Source organism: Hemicordylus capensis, chromosome 3 (assembly GCF_027244095.1).
Source record: "Hemicordylus capensis ecotype Gifberg chromosome 3, rHemCap1.1.pri, whole genome shotgun sequence".
Classification (NCBI taxonomy): Eukaryota; Metazoa; Chordata; class Lepidosauria; order Squamata; family Cordylidae; genus Hemicordylus; species Hemicordylus capensis.
Genome location: NC_069659.1, coordinates 171,824,888 through 171,848,825, shown reverse-complemented (window position 1 = coordinate 171,848,825; position 23,938 = coordinate 171,824,888).

Below are 23,938 nucleotides of genomic sequence, written 5' to 3'. Positions count from 1 at the left end.
AACAAAACCCCATTCCCTGCATTCTGCCCAGCCAGTGCTACATGGCAAACCTCACACACAGTTTGTGTCCTGGCTGCTTATGAGGATAGAACTCTTGTACTGCCTTTGTGAGACTGCCCAGCAGGTCAGCCAGAGTTTTGGAGATTGTGGATTGGGAAAACTGGACAGAGAACCGAGGCACCTTGAGGTGAAGGGCTGTTCTCTGGAAACTACTATGTTGCTGCTTATTGGAATGCTCTGCTATTTTAACACCATCTAATGTTCTGCTTGCACATTTGTAAGTACAGTAAACCAAATATTACAAAGATACTGTAAGCCTCCAATGATTTCTCCCCTAGATGAAGCCAGAATCCGGGTAGCACTGCCCCCTTGGAACTTTTTGCCCCTCAGTGAAATGCGGAGCACATACACAGCAATACTTTAACGGAGTTTAATGGGGTTTTGGAACACCTTACATTCTTTGCTTGTGCCCCTCCCACCTGCAGAATCCCTACATGATCCAGAGGACTGACATTCTTAGATTTTTCTATTAACACGCATTGAGGCGAGTCTCATGATCAGTGAGACTTGCTGTAAGGGGGTTAGCAGGGAGCTTAGCCTGCTCTCCCCGCATGCCCTGGGCAGCTGGATCGGGTGCCCACACAACTGCTGGCTCCGTCATGGAGCCGGAGGGGGCTGCAGGGATTGGGGGCTGTGCATCCCCTGGAAGTTCCAGGATGCCCCATGCAAGTGCATGGGGCATCCTGGAGAGACCCCCGTCAGGGGTCTGCTTGTGTGTCACCATGTGCCACAGCAACACACACACAAAACACTGAGGTTAATGGAGCGCTCGCTCCGTTAACCTCAGCTAAGGGGAGGGGGAATTAGTGAGGTTTGCTGCCAGGAGCTGCACAGCTCCCGTTGCAGCACATGATTACCCCAAAGTGGGCTAGGCTTCCTTAGCCCGCTTTTTGGTGATCATGAGAATCACCTCAAAGTCATGCGCAGCATTTTCTGAGTAATGGGCTTTTCCCCTCCCTCCTGGGTTTAAAATGCAGGGCTGTTCACGTTATCAGTTGGTGATCTAAGAAACATGCATTTAAATATTGGCTTCTAAGCCGGTATGCATAAACTAGCTATTTAATTCAGCATGAATTATGCTTTGCATGTTTTTGTACACCATCCAAAGTCTTCGGAGTGGGCGGTACATTAAATGTTTCAAATACATACATACATGTATATTTACCCCAGTGTTAGGTTAAAATATGTTGGTTATGAAGAAGCAAAACAGGTGTTCAATTTAGCCACATTTAAATCATACTGACTGCCCAACTCCCCATACTTAGTTTCATGAAACCTATAACATTTAAGAGCATACTATTTACGGGGGGGGGGGGATAACATTATATTTTTTTCATTCCTATGAAACTGTTCCTTCTCCCCACCCCTCATATGAGTGGTTCATTTCCCCCCTCATTTGTCATTTTCTGGTAGGCATAACTGGGATAAAAACCACACAGAAATATCTGAGAAAAATACTCAGTTTTATTTAAGAAACTTTTGTATCAGTTTCTTTAAAAATGGATGCACAAAAAAGTATGAATCCAGATAACAAAGTCAGTCACTTGGCAAAGCTAAACACTGCCAGTTCTTTATGAGTAAATAGCCTGCCACTGGGGGAAATTTTTCCTGTCCTAAGTTCACAACCAGGTATGGCTAAGGATAGACTTGCTGGGAGCATGTCTTACTGATGGAATATAGGAATTGGTTGGCCTCCTTCTAGGGTAGAAGTTGTCAGCACAAGCCTCTTTGGATTCAAGTTGCATGGAGATACAGACAGAAACATATGGCCATATTGCAAGGTCCAGAAGAATCTGGGTTAATTGAAAACAATATTCTCAATGGAGAAGATGAATAATTCAAAGAAATATAGTGCCAGCCTGATTATAAAAAGGACATTCCTCAGTTAGAGTTACAACTTTGTTATACTCAGCACCTCTCAGAAATGGTTCTTGGGCATTCCTCTATCTGCTTAGAAAATATTTAGGCCCCCAGAGCTGCCAGCTCTGAAGGAAACTCATATTGGAGGATTTATAAACACACACACACAAGCAAAAGAACAGCCCTGCTGGATCAGGCCCAAGACCCATCAAGTCCAGCATCCTGTTTCACACAATGACCAACCAGATGCCTCTGAGAAGACACAGGCAAGAGGTGAGGGCTTCTCTTCTCTTTTGCTGTTTCTCCCCTACAACTGGTATTTGGAGGCATCTTGTCTCTGAGGCTGGAGGTGGCCTATAGCCACCAGACTAGTACCCATTATTAGACATCCTCAATGAATTTGTCTCAGCCCCTTTTTAAGCCTTCCAAGCTAGTGGCCATCACCACTTCCTGTGGCAGAGAATTCCATAGATTAATTATGCACTGTGTGGAAAAAGTACTTCCTTTTGTTGTTCCTAAGTTTCCTGGAAATCAGTTTCATGGGATGACCCCTGATTCTAGTGTTGTGAGAGGGGGAAACATTTCTTTCTGTTCACTCTCTCTACTCCATGCATAAATTTTATACACCTCTATCATGTTTCCACATAGTTGCCTCTTTTCCAAACTAAAAAGCCCCAGATGCTGTAGCCTTGCCTCATAAGGAAGGTGCTCCAGGCCCTGGATCATCCTGGTTACTCTCTTCTACACCTTTTCCAATTCTATCCAATTGGATCCAATGTCCTTCTTAAGATATGGTGACCAAAACTGCATGTAGTACTCCAGATGTGACTGCACCATAATTTTTATAAGAGCATTATAATATTAGCATTTTTGTTTTCAATCCCCTTCCTAAAAATTCCTAGCATGGAATTTGCCTTTTTCACAGCTGTCACACACTGATCCTGAGTTCAACGAGCTATCCACCATGACCCCAAGATCTCTCTCCTGGTCAGTCACTGACAGCTCAGACCCCATCAGTGTATATGTGAAGCTGGGTTGTTTTGCCCCAATATGCATCACATTACACTTTTTTACACTTCACTTTACATTGAACCACATTTGCCATTTTATTGCCCACTCACCCAGTTTGGAAAGAGATCCTTTTGGTTCTCCTTACAATCTGTTGTGGATTTCACTACCCTAAACAGTTTGGTGTCATCTGCAAATCTGGCCACCTCGCTGCTTACTCCAACTTCTAGATCATTTATGAACAAGTTAAAGAGCATGAGTCCCAGTACAAACCCCTTGGGGGACCTCACTTAATTATTTCTTACACACACACACACACAGACACACACACACACACACACACACACACACACACACACCACAATAATTTTCACACTATGAAACCATAAACATATCTGGGATACTTGGAGGTTGTTCACATGGTGCTCATGTGAAGCACTGGGATCATGGCCAATCCTGTCAATGACCCACTGGGTAGCCCAGGAATTTCCCCTGGGCTATTACCCAGTTAGAAGGGTGCAAGGATGCCCTTCTACCAGGGATTCCAGTTGTGGCTCTGCAGCTTGAGCAGACACAGAGCTGGGCACCTAGAGTGACCAGCTTGAGGGGGATTCCCCCTATGCACCACACTCCTTGAGTGGTGCATTGTGGGATTTCTGGCCAGGCAGTGTTTCCCTGGCCTCCAGAATGCTGAACTGCTTGCTGCAGTGGCGATCATGTGTGTGGCAGCACAGTGCAGCACAGGGCTAAAGAAGATCTGTGAGGGAAGGTGGAAATACTTCTGCCTTCCGTCGCCCCCCAGCCCTCCCTAGCAAGCAAGGATTTAAGTTGTGTGAAAAATATTTTGCAGTAGTCACCTGGAGATTGATGCTGATTCCTGGAGACTCCATGCCAGTCCTGTAGGGTTGGTAACCCAAAACATTGTTTATGAAGGGAACTAGCTGTCCAAATCATGATTAACTTAATGTTCTGAAAGGTTCATTGTGACTCAGCATTAACAGTTTTCATTATCTCTCAAATGAAATAATGCTGTGCTGTCCTTCTGCAAACAGCTAAATTTGATGGATCATTTACTGTCCACAAACTATTACATATATAATTATATATGTAATAAACTATCATAAAAAGCTTTATTTATTGGTTATATAAGGTTTTAAACTTAATATTGATCTTTGCAAATAATGTGCAAATTAATACAAACACTTATTCACATACTATATCTCCTTTTGTGGGAGTATTTTGCGATTGCCCAAAAGGTGTGGATACAATACATGTGGTCCTAGAATACACGTGAAGATTGGATTTGTAGATGTGCTTGATGCTGTACCTCTTATTTCTGATGCGGTTATGCTATTAATTCATTGGCAATTTCTTGTTGTGTTGGTGAAGTACAGTATTTTCTTGCATCCCTCCACTCTGCTTCTTATTTTCTCTACATTTCCACCATATTCTATATTTCTGTCAGACCTTCTGTTGCAAGAGATTAGGGGAAATTACATAACACCGAATCATCATGAAGATACTGACTAATTGAAAATGTGGGCCAGAATACAACAGAATGGTCTTACTGTATGTACCCAAATACAAGGTGACCCTGAATTTAAGATGACCCACTTTAAAAATATGGGTTAAATATAGGTTATACTATTTACTCAATAGAAAGATGACCCTAAATTTAAGATGACCCCCCAATTTCTGACGTCAAAGAACTTGGAAAAACCTAGTCTTGGATTCAGGTAAATACAGTCTTTGGTGCCATGCTGGAGAACAGGTTACAAAACTTACTCTTTGCCTTCCCAAGTACTGTGTAATTGTCTATGCTGTCTGCTTGAAGCATTCTGTTATTTACATGATGCAGTCAACTCTTTTAGAACTATATTGGCATCAAAAATGTTACCTTAGTGAGGGTTGCATCAGTGAGGGCCTGAGTTAAGTACTACAATCCTTTACCAGTAGGACAATTTTATAAACATTCTGAGTATGGCCCCACCCCCACTCTTTAATGAAATGATATATAATTCCCATGGATGAATATCATCTGAAAGAATGTGTCTTCTTTGAAATAAATTGACAACATGTCTGATAAAAATTATGCAGATGATGAATGAGTTTCTGTGATGGCAGCCGCCACATACAATGAAGCTCTTGCTCACATATAAATCAGTTCCAGTCTCAATTACCTATCCCAGTGGTTTTTAACTACTGTTCCAGGGGTCCCTGGGGTTTCTTGGAAGTTTGTCAGCAATTTCTCCATTAGAATATCAGAACAGTGGACAGACCTTCCTGAAAAATAGCTTATCTACGACTACTGATGCTCCCTTGGATGAAGTCCTCCACAGAAGACTTTTGGCTAAATTTTAGAGGTTATTTTCAGTTCATGTCAGGCAATGTCAAGGCCAACAAACCTTCCCAATGCCCTCATGGTGGGTACATCCTTCAGTTTTCCACTGTAATACATAGAAAGATTCCATGATGAGGATTCTGTTTCAGTTCAAGGCTGAATATTCAGTTAACATTTAGCACTGGCCAAAATGGTTGGGCCTCATGTGACTCCTTGTGTGAACTGAGTGTCCCCTTGAACTCAGAATTGCTTTCCAATAGCTACACACTGCAAAGGAAGATAAATAGTGGTGGGTAGGCTGCCTACCATTCTTCTTCTCAGTAATTGTGGGACCTGTGATAAGTTAGTATGTCAGAAATCTCCACTTTAAAATGCACAAAACTAAAATATAATAGTTTTTATCTAATTGTAACAATGAATTAGCATTGTAAGAAATTTTTGTTACCGCTTTGAAAACTTCACTATCCTCTACAATGGCATGGACATTGTCCTCAGCAGCACAGCTTAATTGATAGCTAGGCTCACCAGAACTACTGGTTGTTGGCCCACAGAAAGATGTGCAGACATAAATATTCAATTAACAATAAAGAAGTACAACAAGTACTTTACTATGCTCACCACTGGTCAAGATGAAATCAATCATTTTAGCTAGCTGGGCCGTGAGTTAGTGCTGAGCTTCCTCTGCATTAACCAGGCCTTGCATTAGTGCAGAGCTTCCTTTGCATAACTGGCAGCACCTCACAATCCTGCTCAAGTATTCTTATAGCCCGTCACCACAATGAAACCTTTAGAACAGGTTACCCTTGATCTTGCCTTGTTTTTTGTATCTTGATTGGTTATTCCCCAACCCTTTGGCATGTGATATCAGGTGGTGATTCCCCACCTGATATCACATGCCAGCTAAGGAATCAAGAATGTCAATGTGAGATTTTGTTTTCTGTACCTGAACAGAGATATAGCTTTTGTGGTGGGCTATATGTTTCCTAAACATGCTTAGTTTGGAACAACTGAAAGTTAAGAGTTGGTCTAAAAGTTATGAACTTAGACCTTTTGTTATAAAGTGAGCTTGATCAGAAACATGGAACTTGAACTTATATGGAAAGTGGAACTATAGATGTAGAAAACAGGACTCTAACCAGGGGCGTAGCAAGGTTGGAGTGGGCCCAGAGACAAGATTTTAAAATGGGTCCCCCCTCACTGAAGCTCAGCTCATAAAGTAAAGAAATCTTAAATGAGGCTGAATAGTGGTAACAAAAAGCATAGTCATACATACATACATACATACATACATACATACATACATACATACCGTGTTTCCCCAAAAGTAGGACCTACCCCGAAAGTAAGACCTAGCAGTAATTTCTGATGTGCTGCTAATATAAGCCCTACCCGAAAATAAGACCTACCCGAAAATAAGACCTAGGCGGGAGGCAGGGGTTCGCGGCCACGCGCTGGCCACAGGGATCGAGAACGGCAGGAGATGGGTTTTAAACTTGGGGCACTACCTCGGAGTAAGTTGTTCTGTGCTTGCCTGCTGTGGCGGGGGAGGTGTGTGCAAAATAAGACCTACCCGAAAATAAGCCCTAGTGCATTTTTTGGGCCTAAAATTAATATAAGACACTGTCTTATTTTCGGGGAAACACAGGTACATACACTTTACCACAATAAAACAACATCCTAAATTATTTTCAAAAAGGTTTTGTAAATTGTGGATGGTGCAAGTCATTTCATGGTACTAGAGAAAGACATGCTGTTCTGGTAGCTCCAGGTCTTAACACTCACATTAGTTTCGGAGGATGAATACAACTGAAGGAAGCCCGGGCGGGTGCGCGGCTGGGGGAGTCAGTCATGTGACTTGCCTCTAGGGAGGGCCCCACAGCAGTGGGCCCCCAGACAACTGTCTCCCCTTGCCCTATTATAGTTAAGCCCCTGTCTCTAACCTTTTGCAGAGAGCTGATATTATAGTCCAGAGTAGGGATGTGCATGAATTGATTTTTTTGGTTCAATTTGTACCCAAATCAAATCACCCCCGATTTGTTTTGGATCTCAATCTGCCCCCCCAAATCATCCCAGATCCTATTCTTACCTGAATTTTCCAAATCCAAATCTGAATCAACTGAGGGCAAAAAGAGGGTTCTGGGGGCAAAAGGGTGGGGTGGGTAGTAGTGCCCAAAGGATGGAAACTTTCAAAGAAATTGGGCAAAGGGGTGTTTTTTTGTTTTTGTTTTTAAAAGAAGTTGGCATGTCAAACTGAAACTACATACTAATTCTCAAGCTTGGAAGTTCTAACTCTGCACTACTTACACTTTCTTTCTCCTTGCTTTTCTCCTGTCTCCCCCCTGTGAAGAGATTTGCCCATGTGCACCATCTACAAGCCCACCAGACGTGCCAATGGATCGGGAGATGTAATACTAACCTTCCATCTCTCTAACTCTCCTTGCCCCCTCTCCTTTCTTCCTTATTTCTGCATTTTAGTCCTTTCTTCTGCAAGCCTTAAGCTGACTGATCTACAATTTGGACCTGAAGCAAACATTCCTTTTCGTGAGATTTTTGTTAAGATTTTATTGCTTTGCCTAACCAATTTTTCATTCTCTAGTCTGTACCCCCTTTTCCTCTAATAAATCTTTCAACTGTCTTCCTGCCTCCTCATCATTTCCAAAACATTAACACCTGCTTAAATTAATACTGACACCAACTGCTCCCCCAGCCAAGCAATTTCCCCCAATTTAAACAACAACAACAAAAACACAGTTAGAACATTTAGCCAGAGCTCTCAAACTGTTTGGGTAATAGTGCACAGGGTGCAGTGGATGTGTGGAGAGTGCAGAAAGGTGTAGTTCTTTCCCAATATATTTGTATGGGGGAATCTCTTGAAAGGACTACATCTTCCAGCACTTCCTGCCCAACTTCCAACCATACCCTGCACGTCTTCCTAGTCTTCACTGGGGCTGGAGTCTGCTTCCCATAAGGGACTTTCCTCACCAGAAGCCACAGTACATTTTGGAGATATGTGTACTGAAGTGACTGCCTCTGCTTGGTTCCAAGAAGATGGTGCATATTATTTAGATTGGACATTATGGAGCATGGCCCTAATGCTAACTATTACATCATACAATGCACATTATTTATGGTGTAAATGTACAATATACATTTATCCAATAAACATTTTTACTATGTGGGTTAATAAGAAGTAATACAAATGGAATATTTCAAATCCCAGTCATTTAGTGTTTATATTCTGCATGCAGAAGCTGTTTGTCTGAATGCTATTTTTATCTCTCTGGACCTATAACTGCCACAAAAATCGAAGGTCACTGAATATTCATACACCAAGCAATCAATCTTTCAAAGGTTTCTAAAACTGGTGCAAAACAAGGGTATTTCAGTTATATCATTGCAAAAGGCCTGTGTTCCTATCTTCAGACAATTTTTAGTTGCACCCATATATTAGTGGTCAATTGATATATTGTATGGATCTCCTGAAATTTGTAATTTTCAGTGTCTTTGCTTGCTTGCTTGATTTGTGGGTTACAGGATCTACATGATAGGGAACACTCAAATTATTGACCTAAACAGAGCTAGAAATATGCACTGCCAACCAGGCGATTCTGCTACAGAAATAAGACAGTGAGGCGCTTCACAGTGAGGCGCTTTAACCCGCTTTCCCTGCAGACCATCAAATAGCAGCCCTAGGTGGCTGGATTGTCCACCCACACGACTGCCTGCTCCATCACAGAACCAGCAGGGGGTGCAGGGATTGGGGGATGTGTGGCCTCCGGAAGATCCAGGGTGTCCTGTGCGAGCACGCAGGGCATCCTCGAGAGATCCCCGAGCCCAGGAGGCTGCTTGCAGCCTCCCGGTGGGGGTCTCCTCATGTGCCCCCATGGTGTGGAGCTGCGCCATGGCAGCACATGGTCAGAAAACCCAGGTTAGCGGAGCACTCGCTCTGCTAACCTGGGCTAAGGGGAGGGCTACTGTGGCGGGCCAGCCACCAGAGAGCCACCGGGCTCGCCCGTGAGCCCACTGGTTCTCATGATGGGGAAAAAACATGGCTGGGCTTCTTTAGCCCGGTTTCCCCCCATCATGAGAATAGCCTCAGTGTGGGCTTATTTATGCAATGGGCTTAAACAGATTTAATCATTCCAGGGAAACGTGGGAAATATAGTCCTCTGGTGGAGATATTATGGATCTCTTACAAAGAATTCTCAGTATTCATCCAGCTTTAATTTCTAGGATTTCTTGAAGAAGCATGGTCGTTAAAGCAGTACTGAACCATTTTCCCTTGTAGGTTCTGCCTTTAGCTCAGTCTTGTCTGCTCTCTCCTTACCATACCGTACGCTACCGTTAGTTTCCTTGCACCATCACCAAAACATCTGGCAGATCTCTAGTCTAGGTTCAATACCAAGTAAACTAATTTTCTAAATTCACACCATGCAAGCAAAGCCATAAAATGAATAACATTATAGGGTGGTGTGGTGGAGGAAAATCTGTGCCTTAAAATTCAAACTCCTATTATTTGTGCTGCCTTTCCATATGATTTTTAATTCAAATATCCCAGCTTCTCTTCCTAAGTGTGAGTGCAATTGATCAAGAAATGTTCTATGCTAACCCACCAATTTGGCGCAATTCCAGAATTCTTATTTGTGAATCTTGCCATTTAAAACGTTTTCTAATCTGAGTGAATTACTTTTAAAATTTGATAATTTTGGATTCCTTTGGATGATAGCATGTAAGGTATAATATTGTACAACTGTCAAGTCATTTATTCACTTCTTACTGAAAAACAAATTTGAAAACACATTTTTAATCCAAGATTGTCATGACAGAAGAATGACGATGAAAAAAGGCTGGTCTTATTTTTAGTCTATCAGTACTGTAGGAACAAATTATGCATTGATTGCATAGAAAAGTTTATATATATATATATATATATTTTTTTTCATACTGAATTCAAGTTTCAAACTGAACCTGTACACATATGCCCCAATCCAGTGGCTGACATCCAAATTAAATTAACTCCCATTGAAATTTAAAAAGACACATTAGGTATGCAACGTTTGTATCTGGCATGTGTATTTTTTGGGTGTGTTGCCGTATGCTTGCATTTAGTAGCATGTTGTACGCTTGTGTCTATGTGGCATGTTGCAGCACAGTTTGCACGTGGTGTGCTGCAGCACATGTTGGGATGTGATATGTGGTGTGCTTCCATGTGTTGTGGTGGCACACATTTATATGTGGCATATCCTTTTGCAGATTAAGAACAACACTGAAGCTGAGGTCAATGCAGAATCAATGTTTAATGAGACATGCTTTTAAATTTAAATTCTTAATTTTGTCATCTAACCTATCTTAAGCTGCATGGTGCAATCCTATGCATTTTTGACAAAAAAAATAGTCTGCATTTTTGAACTAGAATCTACCTTTAATTCTGATAATCAACCTTGTGTAATGTTTATCATTGTTTATATAATGTTTATCATATGTGTACAGGTTCAATTTGAAACTTGAATTCAGTATGAATTTTTTTTAATTTACAAAAATAAACTTTTCTATGCAATCAATGCATAATTTGGCCCTACAGTACCTATGCACTAAAAATAAGACCAGCCCTTCTTCAGTGTCGTTCTTGTGTCATGACAATCTTGGATTAAATGTAATGTACCAGAGTCCAGTCTTGTGCATCTTTAAATCGTAAACCCAGGAAAGTAATTATTCAAGCCTTATCAGGATATCGGACTTGATTTACTTATACATTCTAAATATTAAATTAACTCATTTTAAAACAGCCAACCTGTTGCAAAGGCTAATCCAGGGCATTGCAAGTCTGATGTTTTGAGAATTTATCCACTTCCTCCTTTCTGTTGCTGACTAGTGTGGGTAGTCATGATAAGACTGTCATGATAATTGCTCTAATGCTTATCTGCCTTTAGCCTTCTGTCTTTCTATCAACCTTGTTCCCCCTACATCCATCACTATTAAATATGCCATTCCCTCTAACCCATATGAACGCATTTAAGGAAACCAGGAGGTTAGTGTACGGCATGCTGGTCACTACCCCTGCCAGGCGTTGGCATTGCTGGGTTACTGCAAAGGGTCCACTCATGATTCCTGAAAATTCCTCTGTGCCTATAGCCTTTGTGTGGTGAGTAGTGGTGCAAGTCTTGGAGCTCAGCCAGGGAAGAGAGGACCCATGGAGGACAGCTTACCAAGGGCCCTTGAAACATGGAGCAGGCCCTGATTGTGCCCTAGTGCATCAATGTTGCCTGCAACATTGTAGAAAGACCAAAGGAAAGCGTTGGTACATGGATGCTAAGCGGTCAGCGAGCACAATATGTGAGATGATGGAATGAATTTACTGCTTATTAGGGCTGTGCTCAAATCAGAACAACAATCAAATCCAATTCAATACATTCGCTACTGGATTTTTAAAAGACGCTCAAGACGCACCTGTTTTCTCGGGCTTTTAATTAAAATTAATTTAAAACTGCTTAACTGGTTTTATTCTGTGAAATTGTTTTAATTGTTTTTATTCTCCTTTTATATTTGTTGTATTTTAAATTATGTACACTGCCTAGGGGATACACATATCAAGCAGTAGAGAAATATGAGAAAGAAATAAATAATGACTGCTGGCATCATGTATAAGAATATGATTTTGCATTATATTCTTTTCAATGCAGAACTGCAAATATTTAACCCCTGCTAACCGAGCAAAGAGGCAACTTTTAAAGTGGTGTTTCTCTTATAGAGGAAGAGAGCAACTGGCCCTATTCAACCCCAGCACAGCATCCCTCTAATACCAGTATCTACTTTATATTACTTTCCCCATTGTGAGCTCTTTAGGGAACCATTCTATTTACTTCTTTTACATAACCTGCTTTGAGAACTCTTATGGAAATAAATAATTATGGTATATAAATATTCATCATAATTCATAATTCAAGCTCCTGCTTGAACAGCAGGTGGAGGTCGTGGCCAGGGGTGCCTTTGCCCAGCTTTGGCTGGTTCACTAGTTACGGCCTTTTCACAACCGGCAGGCCCTGGCAACAGTAACTCATGCCTTTGTTACCTCTCGTTTGGATTACTGTGATGTGCTCTACCTAGGGTTGCCTTTGAAAACAATTCAGAAGCTTCAACTAGTCCAGAATGCAGTGGCCCGCCTCCTCATGGGTGGCCATAGATTTGATAGTGTCACATCTTTTTATGGTCGCTGCACTGGTTGCCTGTTTGCTTCCAGGTCCAATTCAAGGTGCTGGTTCTCACCTACAAAATCCTTATGGGCTGAGCACCTGTATATCTCCGGGATTGCCTCTCTCGGCCAGTTGCATCCCGTCCTGTGAGGTCTTCTCAGCTGGCCCTCTTTAGTGTCCCAGGCCCTGGTGTAGTGAGTGGTGCCTGAGCCCATAGGAGGGCCTACTCTGTGCCCCCCCTCTTCTTTGGAAGATTCTCCCCCCCAATATTCATCAGCCCCCTCCTTGGTTGTTTTTAAGGCCCTTCTTAAGACACACCTGTTTCACCAGGCAATTGCCCTTTAATAGTTGTTGGGGTTTTTTTTTAACTGATTGTTGTTGGTATTTCTGTTGTTCACCACCTAGAGTCTTTACAGGAGGCGGTATATAAGAAGTTTAAATAGATAGATAGATAGATAGATAGATAGATAGATAGATAGATAGATAGTAGTATTCATAATAGTAATGATAGTAAAATTGGTGCCACCTGATACACTATTTTCCATATTGTACCTGACTGTATTGAATTGCATTGGAGTATTGGATGGCTGTTTACATGTTTTTATTTGTTTCTTATGTCCCACCCAAAATTTTGAATCTTTCGTGTTGGAAAACGCAGAGGGAGGGAGGAGAACTGTTATGTGATCAACCATTCAATCTGCACATTGATTCAGGCTTGCAGCTGCACGAAACATGCTGCAATTGGTTCATCTGCATCTCTGTTCCCTTCCAATCACAGTGCTTGGGAGGAGGATGTAGATAATATATTATTTTTAGGGAACTGTGCCTGTCTGGCTGGCTCTTCCACTTGACTACACAAAGTAGCGGCAACACAACCCCTCTTCTGTCTTCTTTTTTCAGCACAGTCCTGCAGGTCTAAGTTCAACCATTATAAAGGTGAATACATCACTCCCTGGCTGCACAAAAATACCTGGCACCTATTTGGCACCTTTACTTGGGGAGCAAATTCCTCACAGAAGCAAAGCATTCAAGCCACACCCAAATTTGAGGGGGGCTCCTTCTTGGGAATCCTAGTGCATATCAGCCTGCAATTTAGAGGACAAAGTCCTCTCACGGGTAGCTTCGAATGGCTCAAAGCATTGAGTCAAGTACTTATTCAAAACAAAAGTGTCAACGAGGGGAGTTTGGCTGCTTCTCAGAAATTCTGGCTCAACTGCATGAACTGGGGTTGGCATCAAGCCCTAACAGGGGTCCACCATGAATTCCAGGAAAGGCCTACCAAGTCTGGAGGTTTCATCCCTTTCTGACGTACAATAATATCTTTATAGACATTTCAATTAATAAATTCCTGTGGACCATTTGCAACCCAGTCATGATACACTGAATGATTTGAACTGGACTAATATTAATATAGGATCAACAATGCAATACTGACTTTCATCAGATCAGAATTACATCGGATCTGATAATTTCATTAGTGCACCACCCTATAGCTTATATGGAGGCTATTCTCACAAGTGTGCAAAAAATGGGCTAAGGGAGCTCCGGTTTTGCACACTCATGAGAACCACTGGACTCGAGGGTGAGCCTGGTGGCTCTACGACAGCAAGCCTAACTGAGTAGCCACTCTCTTAAACAGGGTTAAGGGAGTGAGAGAACATAAGAACATTTTATTTGTTTGTTTGTTTGTTTGTTTATTACATTTATGTCCAAGGAGCTCAAAACAGTGCACATGCTTATTTTTATCCTCACAACAACCCTGTGAGGTAGGTTAGGCTGAGAGATACATGACTGGCCCAGAGTCACCCAGTGAGTTTAATGGTTGAATGGGGATTCAAACTCGGGTCTTCCCAATCCTAGTCCAACACTCTAATAACAATGTTATGCTGGCTCTCAGAACAGCCCTGCTGGATCAGGCACAAGGCCCATCTAGTTGCTTGCTGGTCTTGAACAGAGAGGAAGCAACAAACTTGTATTTCTCTCCTAAAGAAGATATCAAGCAAGGGGACACAGCAAGGAAATAAAATAAATAAATCACCAGGAAAACAAGAGGGGAAGGAGAAGCCAAGTCTATTAATGCTGAAAATCTCCTAGGATTTGATTTCTGGCTGGCTGGAAGTGTTTGTGTCTTTGACAGAGGAGACGCCTGAGTGGGGGATTCATTCCAGGTGCGGGACCAGCTTGTGTGAGGGCACACATTCCTGAGCTGAGTCAGTTTGACTGCAGGTGTTGAATACAAGGCTCAGACCAGGGGAGCATTGCAAACAGATAACGAAGGAGTTTTGCAGGAGTTTAGTGGGAGATTGGCAGGAAACCCTGTGGGGAGGCACACAAGTAGTGCCCTTTCATCACAGGGGAGAAACCCTATGCGAGGTGAGTACTACCCAACCTTTGTAATTTCCTTGGAGAACAGAACTAAAAACCATTAATTAGCTGACAAATGTACCCAGTGCTTAGCTTCAAGCCCCATATAGTCTAAATAGCCAATAAAATTAATTATGAAGGTAGAATGCCAGCAAAGGAGGGGCTGTTTCCCAGTGTATTGCACAAAGTGTCACATGTATGACTATCTGCCTGAGGAGCAGAAGTAATGGTTGTGCGCTCACTGCAAAGTGCTCTCAGCTCTCAGGGACCAAGTTCATTCCCTTGAAGCCAAGGTGGCTGACCTGGGGAAGCTCAGGGAGGCAGAGAGATGTGTGGATGAGACCCTCAGGGATGTGGTAGAGTCATCCCACTCCCAGGCTAATGGTACTTCTGCTGTCATGGAGAATGAGAGTCCCAGGGAAGGAGGACATCGGTCTGTGGAAGAAGGAAACAATTCCTTGAGTGATGTGCCCATATCCTTTCGCACAGAGGATACTCCTCCAGGGGGTGGGGGCCTTTTAGTAGTGGGTGATTTGATCATTAGGGGCATAGAGAGATGGTTCTGTGACCCACGTGTAGACCACACAGTTATTTGGCTGCCTGGTGCGAAGGTTGTGGACATCACGCAGCGTCTAGACAGGCTCTTAGGCAGTGCTGGGGAGGAGACAGCTGTCGTGGTGCACGTTGGCACCAACGATGTGGGGAAATGTAGTTGGAAGGTCCTGGAAGCCAAATTTAGGCTGATAGGTAGCATTTTGAAGTCCAGGACCCCCAAGGTAGCATTCTCAGAAATGCTACCTGTTCCATGCACAGGTACAGTGAGGCAGGCAGAGCTGAGGGGTCTCAATGTGTGGAAGAGACAGTGGTGCTTGGAAGAGGTGTTTAGATTTGTTAGGCACTGGGATACATTTTGGGGGAAGTGAAGCCTGTACAAAAGGGACGGGCTCCACTTGAAACAAAATAGAACCAGACTACTGGCACTTAAAAACAAGAAGGTCGCAGAGCAGCTTTTAAAATGACACCTCTGGATTGCTGACAGTTCTACAGTAAGTGGGTGGTATCTGCTTTGACCAGCAAAATCCCCTAATGTATGAGGGTGAACATGTTTCGGATAAACCAGAAGGGGACCGAGTAGAGCCAGGAGTGGAGCAGAAGGAAACAAAGGACAGCTTGCCAAATACGTCAAATGATAGTAAGAGGGATAGCACACACCAACACCAAGTGAGGGACCCAGCATATAGGTTTCTGTATACCAATGCCAGAGCCTCCAAGCCAAGATGGGTGAGCTGGAGTACTTGCTTACTAATGAAAACATAGCTATAATGGGTGTAACAGAAACCTGGTGGAATGGTAAGAACCAGTGGGACATGATTATTCCTGGATTTAAACTCTATTGAAGGGACGGGGGTGGGGGGGTGGATAGAGGGAGGAGTGGCACTGATTTGGATACAAATCAGATCAAAAAAAGCAATTTGTGCACATCCCTACTGTCTAGTTTGACACTTTGAGCAAAATCCAGACTAAGACAGTCGCTGAATTAAATGGGAGTTAAATTAGTCCCAAAGTTAAGTTAATAACTTTCCTTTTTTTATTTCAAGAGGCTTTGTCATTTATTAACTAGTCTGGATGTTGCTTTTTGGCTATTTAAAATAAGTTTGTTTAATTCAATTTAAAATTGTATTTTTCAAAATTGTACTGATAAAAACTGTTCCCCAAAAACCTTACAATGCACACATTGTATAAAATAGGAACAACCTACACAGAAAAGTGATCTCAAATCATTTTTAGTGTCCACTGAAAATTCCAGTGACCACCCAAAATTTGTGTCCACTGCAAATTTAGAGCCCATTGAAAATTGTTTTAAGTCCCCAATCAAGCATCTCTGTGTTCATTATATGGACGCAGGCATGTTTTTCAGTTCTGTGTACCCTTAATGAGCTCTAGAGTGCATAACAGGACAAGTTAGCAAAAGGAACTCTCCCATTTTTAGTTTTCAGATTTCAGTGTGTCCCCACAATTCTGATACACACCTTTGTTATGCAAAAACATATTCAACTAAGTGTTTTAGAGTAGCTTCAAGCAGCAAACTATTGTTCTCTAGGAGATCTGAGACGAAAATAAGCACAATCTGAATCCTTACTGCCTTTGGATGGCATCTGTTGTTGGGGAAACATCTGCTAGAGGGAGATTTGAGATGGAGCTGTAGAATCCCACTTGATGGACTTCATTGACTTACCAGCACAGGCAGGAAGACTATGGAGAAATGTTAACAGCTGTGGCAGCCCAGGCAAAAGTTTCCTAGAGATGGTGGATGAGATACTTCACAAGCTTCTGCAAGAATACTAAATAAAAATCTGTATTGAACAGCATCAAAGGATAAGGCAAAGGACTAAAGGAGAAAAAGAAATGAAGAAACAAGAGAAATGATCCAACCCACCACCCACTCCCACTCCCACACATTCAAGGTCGAAAGCATCTGCATTCATAGAAATGCCCTGTGTATAGGGAGCTTTGCATGAGTTGTGATTAATTTGTGAGCTTGGGAAGCATCCCACATAAGATAGTTGAGTTGTGGCCTCACAGCCTCTGGCTTGTGAGCAGAGGAGGCCCTCCCTCTTCCTTGTCCACCGAGGCCGCATCCCAGCAAGCTCTGTAGCGCTTTATTGTCAGGACGTCAGCAAAGCAGCCACCATTGGCCATGATTTTTGAGGCGGTGTGCCCTGTGTGATCATGCCTCTTCAGCATTGATCACCCTCCCTCAGCAGGGGAAGGGCATTTAAAGCCATTCCTCACACTGCTTGCACCACTGCCCTTGCAAGGGCCCTCCAGCCATACAGTCTCACGCAAGCAGAATTACCAGGGATGCAGACTGGCACCAGTTTCCTGTTACTCCTGGATCATGATGACTTCATGGGAGGGAATATGCATATGAGGGCAGGCAAAGTATCCTGGGGTTTGGTCCACTGTGACAAAGGTTGTTATTGCAATGGTAGACCCTGGCCATGCAGTCCAGGAAGCCCCCACACTGCTGCCCCATGTTGGCTTGCCAGCTGTGGACTGGCCCTCTCATGAGAGGGCCAGTCCATTGAGGAGGCTCAGAAGCTCAGTGAGCTTTGTGTCTCTGTTGGACTGCACTCTCATGAAGTAGGCCATTGAACTCCCCACTGATGTGCCCCTCCCGGTATCTTTGTTTAGTACTATGTACCTTCCCCTCTCCACTCAAACTTTACATGCTCTCAAGGAGTCTTGACTGCTCCATGTGTCCAAGCAGTCTCAGGTGGGCAAAGAAGGAAAACACCAGGGATAGATCCTAGTCCACATTTAAATGTCCCAGGCTTGGACTGACATTGTGGCATATGTAAATCAGCCAGTGCAGGGCATCGTGGGGCAGGGCACCCATTTTAGAGTGATCCCTGGCAAGCCAGGTGGCCATATGGGGCATAAAAAATATGGGAATGTGTTGCAGGGAAATCAGACTGCCTAAGGGAGTGCTTGGACTCCTGCTTCAGCACAGTTGCCATGACTGGGAAACATCCTGCTGGGGTACCCTTCTCTGGGGCTTGCAAGGATCTTGCAACTAGACTGGGTGGCAACAGCCCTCTGGCCTACATGTGGGTCTCTATGGCCTGTCACTCTCATGAGAGAGCAGTCCTTGGGAGAAGGGATGTGCATCTATTGTACATGTTGTCATCACACTGGGCTTTCAAGCCAAGTTAATGTAACCAATACCTAGATGTAATCCAGGACAGTTTTTATATGGCATGGCTGAGACTGCATGCTTGAACCCAAGGGGGTAGAGATGGGCCCCCCTTCCCCTACAAATTTGTATAAAAAAATAGAGCAGAACCATTTAAGAATTCTAGGGGCTATTTTTTAACCTCAGGTCATCCCTTTGATGGCAACTTTTCCATTGCCAGCGTGGATGGTGACACATAGTCTGGAGCACCTCCAAGCTGGCGCGGCGGGGGTGGGGGGGTGGGCAAGTCTGAGCATTTGGATACACATACATATATGTGCAGTATTCAGGGGGCTACTCTATACCATTGGCAGAAGTAGCCCATCCACAGGAACCTTGATAACACAGGCACTATCCGGGCATCCAGGGAGATAAATGCCCTGCTAGCTGGCCAAACCCCACATGCAATGCTTGAGAAAGGAAGCCTTGCTGGGAGGCCTCACTAGATCAGATATGTTGTTAATGAAAGGGTTCCTTGTGCATGTGCCCCTTCCCCTTCCCCAGATGGAAGCTGTCAAGACATCTTGCATGGAAGCTGCAATGAAAGGTTCTGCGTGTATTTACCAAGTGAATTCACTGGGCAAATGGTAATCCCTGGGAAATTATCATTTGGTCAAGGGATACATGTATTTTCTCTCCTTTCCCAGTGTTCAGATGGAGAGGTAGAAGTGAGACTCTCAGTGAAACCCACAAGCCCCACCCCATGACTCCTCCACTTGTTGTCAATCATGAGTCTCATAACCTACTAAAAATAGTACCTCACAAAAGGTAAGGAGACCAGGTGCCCTTGACCCCCTTTAATTCAAGAGGGAACTTTCCTTTCCATCTTATTCTGTCAAAGCTCTGCTGCACAAATGGAACCATGTACCTACCCTTGTGAGGACTTCCACATTAATTCCATTGGTTCTTCATGTGCCCACAAACTGCTTATGCACCAAGGCATTTAAGAAACATGTCTGAGAACTCCCTCAGTACCTTGCTCTGAGACTCCAGAAAAGTGGTGCCCTTTTCTTCCCTAATGGCATGGACTGCTATGGGAGAATGACCTGGCTACAACTATGAAACTTGTCTTAAAAGTGTACCTCAGCATCATTTATCTACTGAGAACTCATCCTACTATTTTTGTGTTACGTCAAATAAATATAATTTGGTGCCTCGCCACCCAACTGGGACTTAGGTTCCCTTGTGATTTTTCAGCATTAGCAAAACTACAAGGTTTGACCTTCGTATTAAAAGAATAAAAATCTTATACTCCATTAATATTTAATTCTACATTGAATAATTATACAATGAATACACTGAACTTCTGCCATGTCTCCATCTAGTGATCCCTCTCTTTTTTGTGTGTAACACTAAGCAGAACATTGTCACAATACCTTTAGAGAGACTGAAGACAAAAGGATTACAATGTTTTCATTAACATAAAACTGTGCGGGTGGAGATCGGCCTCTGTTTTGTTCAAAGAAGAGAGGAGAAGGATCTTGCTTGAAAGAAGCGGTGAATTACAAGCCCTTATTGGATTTGAAAGAGTGGCAAAGAGTGATTTACAATTTTAAAACACTTTCGCATGTCAAACATTTCTGGGCTTGAACATACATATGAATCTGCTTGTGCAAAACCAGACTATTAGCTCATCCTGCCAAACATAACGTATTTTGACTGGCTGCAGCTCTCCAAGTGGGGAGTCTTTATATAGGAAGAAACACAGGAAGCTGCCTGATACCGAGCCAGGCCACTGGTCCATCTAGCTCAGTATTGTCAAACTGACTGGCAGAGGCTCTCCAAGTTTTTAGACAGGAGTCTTTCCCAGCCCTACCTGGAAATCCCAGAACTGAGCCTGAAGTATTCTGCATGCAAAACAGAAGCTCTACCACTGAGCTATGACCCCATCCCCAATAAGCCATGCCCCATGCTTTCCCAACATGGGGAAAACACTTTCCCAGTCTTTCCCTGTTACCGGAAATTTGTCCAGAATTGTCCTGTAGGAGGCCTCAGGCAAAGCATCCTCAGTAGATTTCCCTTATCTGGGAAAAGGCATGATGTGCAAACAGAACGTCCTTGTGTCTCTTGTGACTTTTTGGGGTCTGTGTAGAAAGAGAGAATGGCAGCACTATCCAAGGTGGGAGCAAGCTTATTGCTGGTATTGATGCCCTGCAAATTCTTGATGAATTCTTGGCAGCAACCTCTGGAGCTGTCCTGAGAAGTCAAACTATGAGTATTCTGCAGAAGTAATAAAAGAAGTGTACAGAATTTGGTTTGGGGCACAATATCCATCCTTTTGAGATTGTCAACTTTTATTTCAGAAAGCAGGTTTCTGTCCATCTTTAGATGGACTTGCAAGTGTGTGGCTGATGACTGATGAGACCCCCAAAAGTCAAATGGGTGATTGAAAATGATTTTCATTGATCAAAACACAGGGCTTCAATGCCCTGTGTCAGTCCTTGTTCTTCCCCTGTCTACTAGAAGGAAAGCAGAAGAGTGAAGACAGGTAAAACAGTTATGGAGTGGGTGGGGGCTATCTGGGGAAACGTTCACTGCATTTAATTCATACCTCTCCCTTTCCAGTGCTGAGTTCTGAACAAACCAGGTGATTATTGGTTATAGCCAATCATGAGCTTCCCGCTTTCTCCACCCAGGCCACAAAGCAGTTTTTCATAAGGGGTCAGAGACTCAACCAATTTATAGCAATACTTTTGGTTCCCAGTCAAAGGTGGCCATGAACTGGGCAGGAGAATTAGGAAATTAATGAAAAATCAGAAAGCCTCGCATTCTAGTAAGAACTGGGAAATTCCCTATAGCTTAATCTGTGGCCTCTTGGCCTGTTTTCAGTTTGCTGGTTTGTTAATTGCAAAGTCAGAGTCACCCTGAGGGATGAAGCACCTGCGATGAGTTCTGCTGTAATGTTATACCCTACATTCTGCCAAGAGAAGCAAAGACAGACAGTCTTTTTAAGTACACATGATTTGTGCAGGGTGTCGAATCCTACTTTTCCCAGTGCATGATTCAAGTTACAGCAACCTACGTATAGCCTTGCAGAGAGTTCGCAAGGCTGCTTTTCCTGAGGAAAATCCTATGAGCTGTTTGAAGTAATGGGCAGGGCAGGTTGTTGCTCTGGGCACTGGGCATACCTGGATGAGATGTGAGCCTTTTAGTGGATGTGGCATACAAAATAACACCTCTACACACCATCTTACTGCAAAAGAGCTCATCTATATTTTTAGGCATCTTTTTTGTTGCTCTTTGCTTCTGCCAAAGTCCCCATTTCTTTTAAACACATTGTTTTGAAATGGATAGTAAGTTTGAAAAAGTTTCTTTCAACAAACAATCTTGTGCGTGTAATACAAATAATATTAGTTTTCTACTAATTATGGATAGAGATCTCAAAAGTTACATGAGAACGGGATCTTGAGGCACTCATCTACTGTGTTCACTGAGCACAGAAGAATGATGAGGCATTAACTTGCCTCAGAATTATGGTTGTGAGAGGAACATCCAGTCCCTCATTTGCAGAGGCTCCAACATTTCATCTGGCCTTTCATGAGTCATAAGAGGGAGTGAAGGGTGAACTTTGAGAATGGGAAAGGAGTGGAGAGGGAGAAGCAACACTAACACTTTGCAGTTGTATCTTCTCCTGTCCTCTGGTTGGTGGAGAGGCCTTTTCCATTCATGTGGTGCCAACTGAATGTGTGCCGATGGTAACCACATGTTGCTCACCCTACCTCCTATCTATAAGAGGTGTGTGTGTGGCAGGGCCTCCAACAGTTTGCCTCCACAAGTGCCTTACATTCTGAGCCAATGGAACTGTTTAGGAAAATGACTAGCCTGAGCCTTGCTATTTCACAGCACATCTCTGACAGTGTGAGGAAAGGAAACTGCAGACAGACAGACCATGTGTAATGAGCCAAGATGGGCCCTGATGGCCCAATATAAGAGCTCACTTATGCTTGGCTCCTCAGTCTGAGCAATTTGTTGGGCAGATTGCCTAAATGCAAGCACACAACGCATATTGTCCTACTACATGCCACTACATACCAGCATCCCATTGGATTTGGGCTAATTATATATGCTTCCTGGTCAGGCCTAGGTCTTTGCTCAGGCAACTGCCAGAGTTTGACCTTGCTTGTGTGATTGCTTACTAGTCTCCTGTTTCTCTGCCTCCCTTTCTGTTTAACTTTGCTCCTGTATTATAGCCCATGCTTTGGCCAATAACCTTGGCTCAGGCTAGACCTAAAATTCAGTTCAGTTAAACTTAACAACTGAACCGATTCTCCTCCCCTGTAGACATGGCCTAGTGTCTACTTCAGATCCCATACCTGGAATGATTTGTATTCAAGCTCCCCATATGCTTGGCTGGCTATGGCCCAAACATATACGCTAAGGATTCCTCTTTTCTAAAACACCCATTGCAACACAGCCTCATGCAGAAAGGTTAGAGGAGCAGCTCAATACCTTCAGCAGAGTTTTTGTCCATTTGACTATGAAACAGTAATCTCTGAGAGTTTATTAGCAGATGGTTTGATATGTTTTCCCCCCAGGTTAAATTCTTATGGACTAAAATGAGAATGTTAAAGATTTCTGTCTCTAATGATCAATTTCATGCAAGGAAATGTGCAACAAGCCCATGCTAGTATGCTCTTGGCATAGACTGTGGCACCTGCTGGACAAAAAAAAAATTGTAAATCAGATACATAGAAATGCATAAATGATGAACCTACAGGCAACAGCAACAGCACACTGGCCACATTTTGCCCAGCTAAATATTTTCCCTGTCATTTTGTGTGTGGAAAAGCCATAGGCAACAAAATAAACATCAATAGCCCAGATTACCTTCATTAACATAATATACAGAGGTATATGTGCCAATAGTAAATATTAGATATTGACTGTGACATGCTGCAAAGGATATACATGTATCAGATCTGGTCAGATGCTAAGAATGCTGTAAGGAATTTCAAGCTGAATTACCCCATGAGGTTTCTCCTTCTTATGACAGTCATCGAAGCACAGTCAGAGACCTGATCTGAGAAGTACTAGTTGCATATTTAGTCCATTTTTTCTGCTTCCCAGCGGATTCAGTGTCATTTCAATCAGAAAATTGCCTCCAGAAAAATGCAATAATAAATTGGAGAACTCATTCTTTCAATGTGATGTTCCTGAACATGCAGGAAATGGAAAACATAATGAAAGGCTTCCTTTTGAAGCCTCAGATGATGATTGCTCAGATTAAAACTAATGCAATTAGAACGAAGCAGAGTCCTTCAAAATCTACCCTTTTCACATGGCCTTTGGCTTATCCTCTTAATCCTTATTTCTCCCAACTGTAACCAAGCTTTGTTTATTTGCAATGGCATTTGTGCATTCGTCCCTCTTCCCTACCCT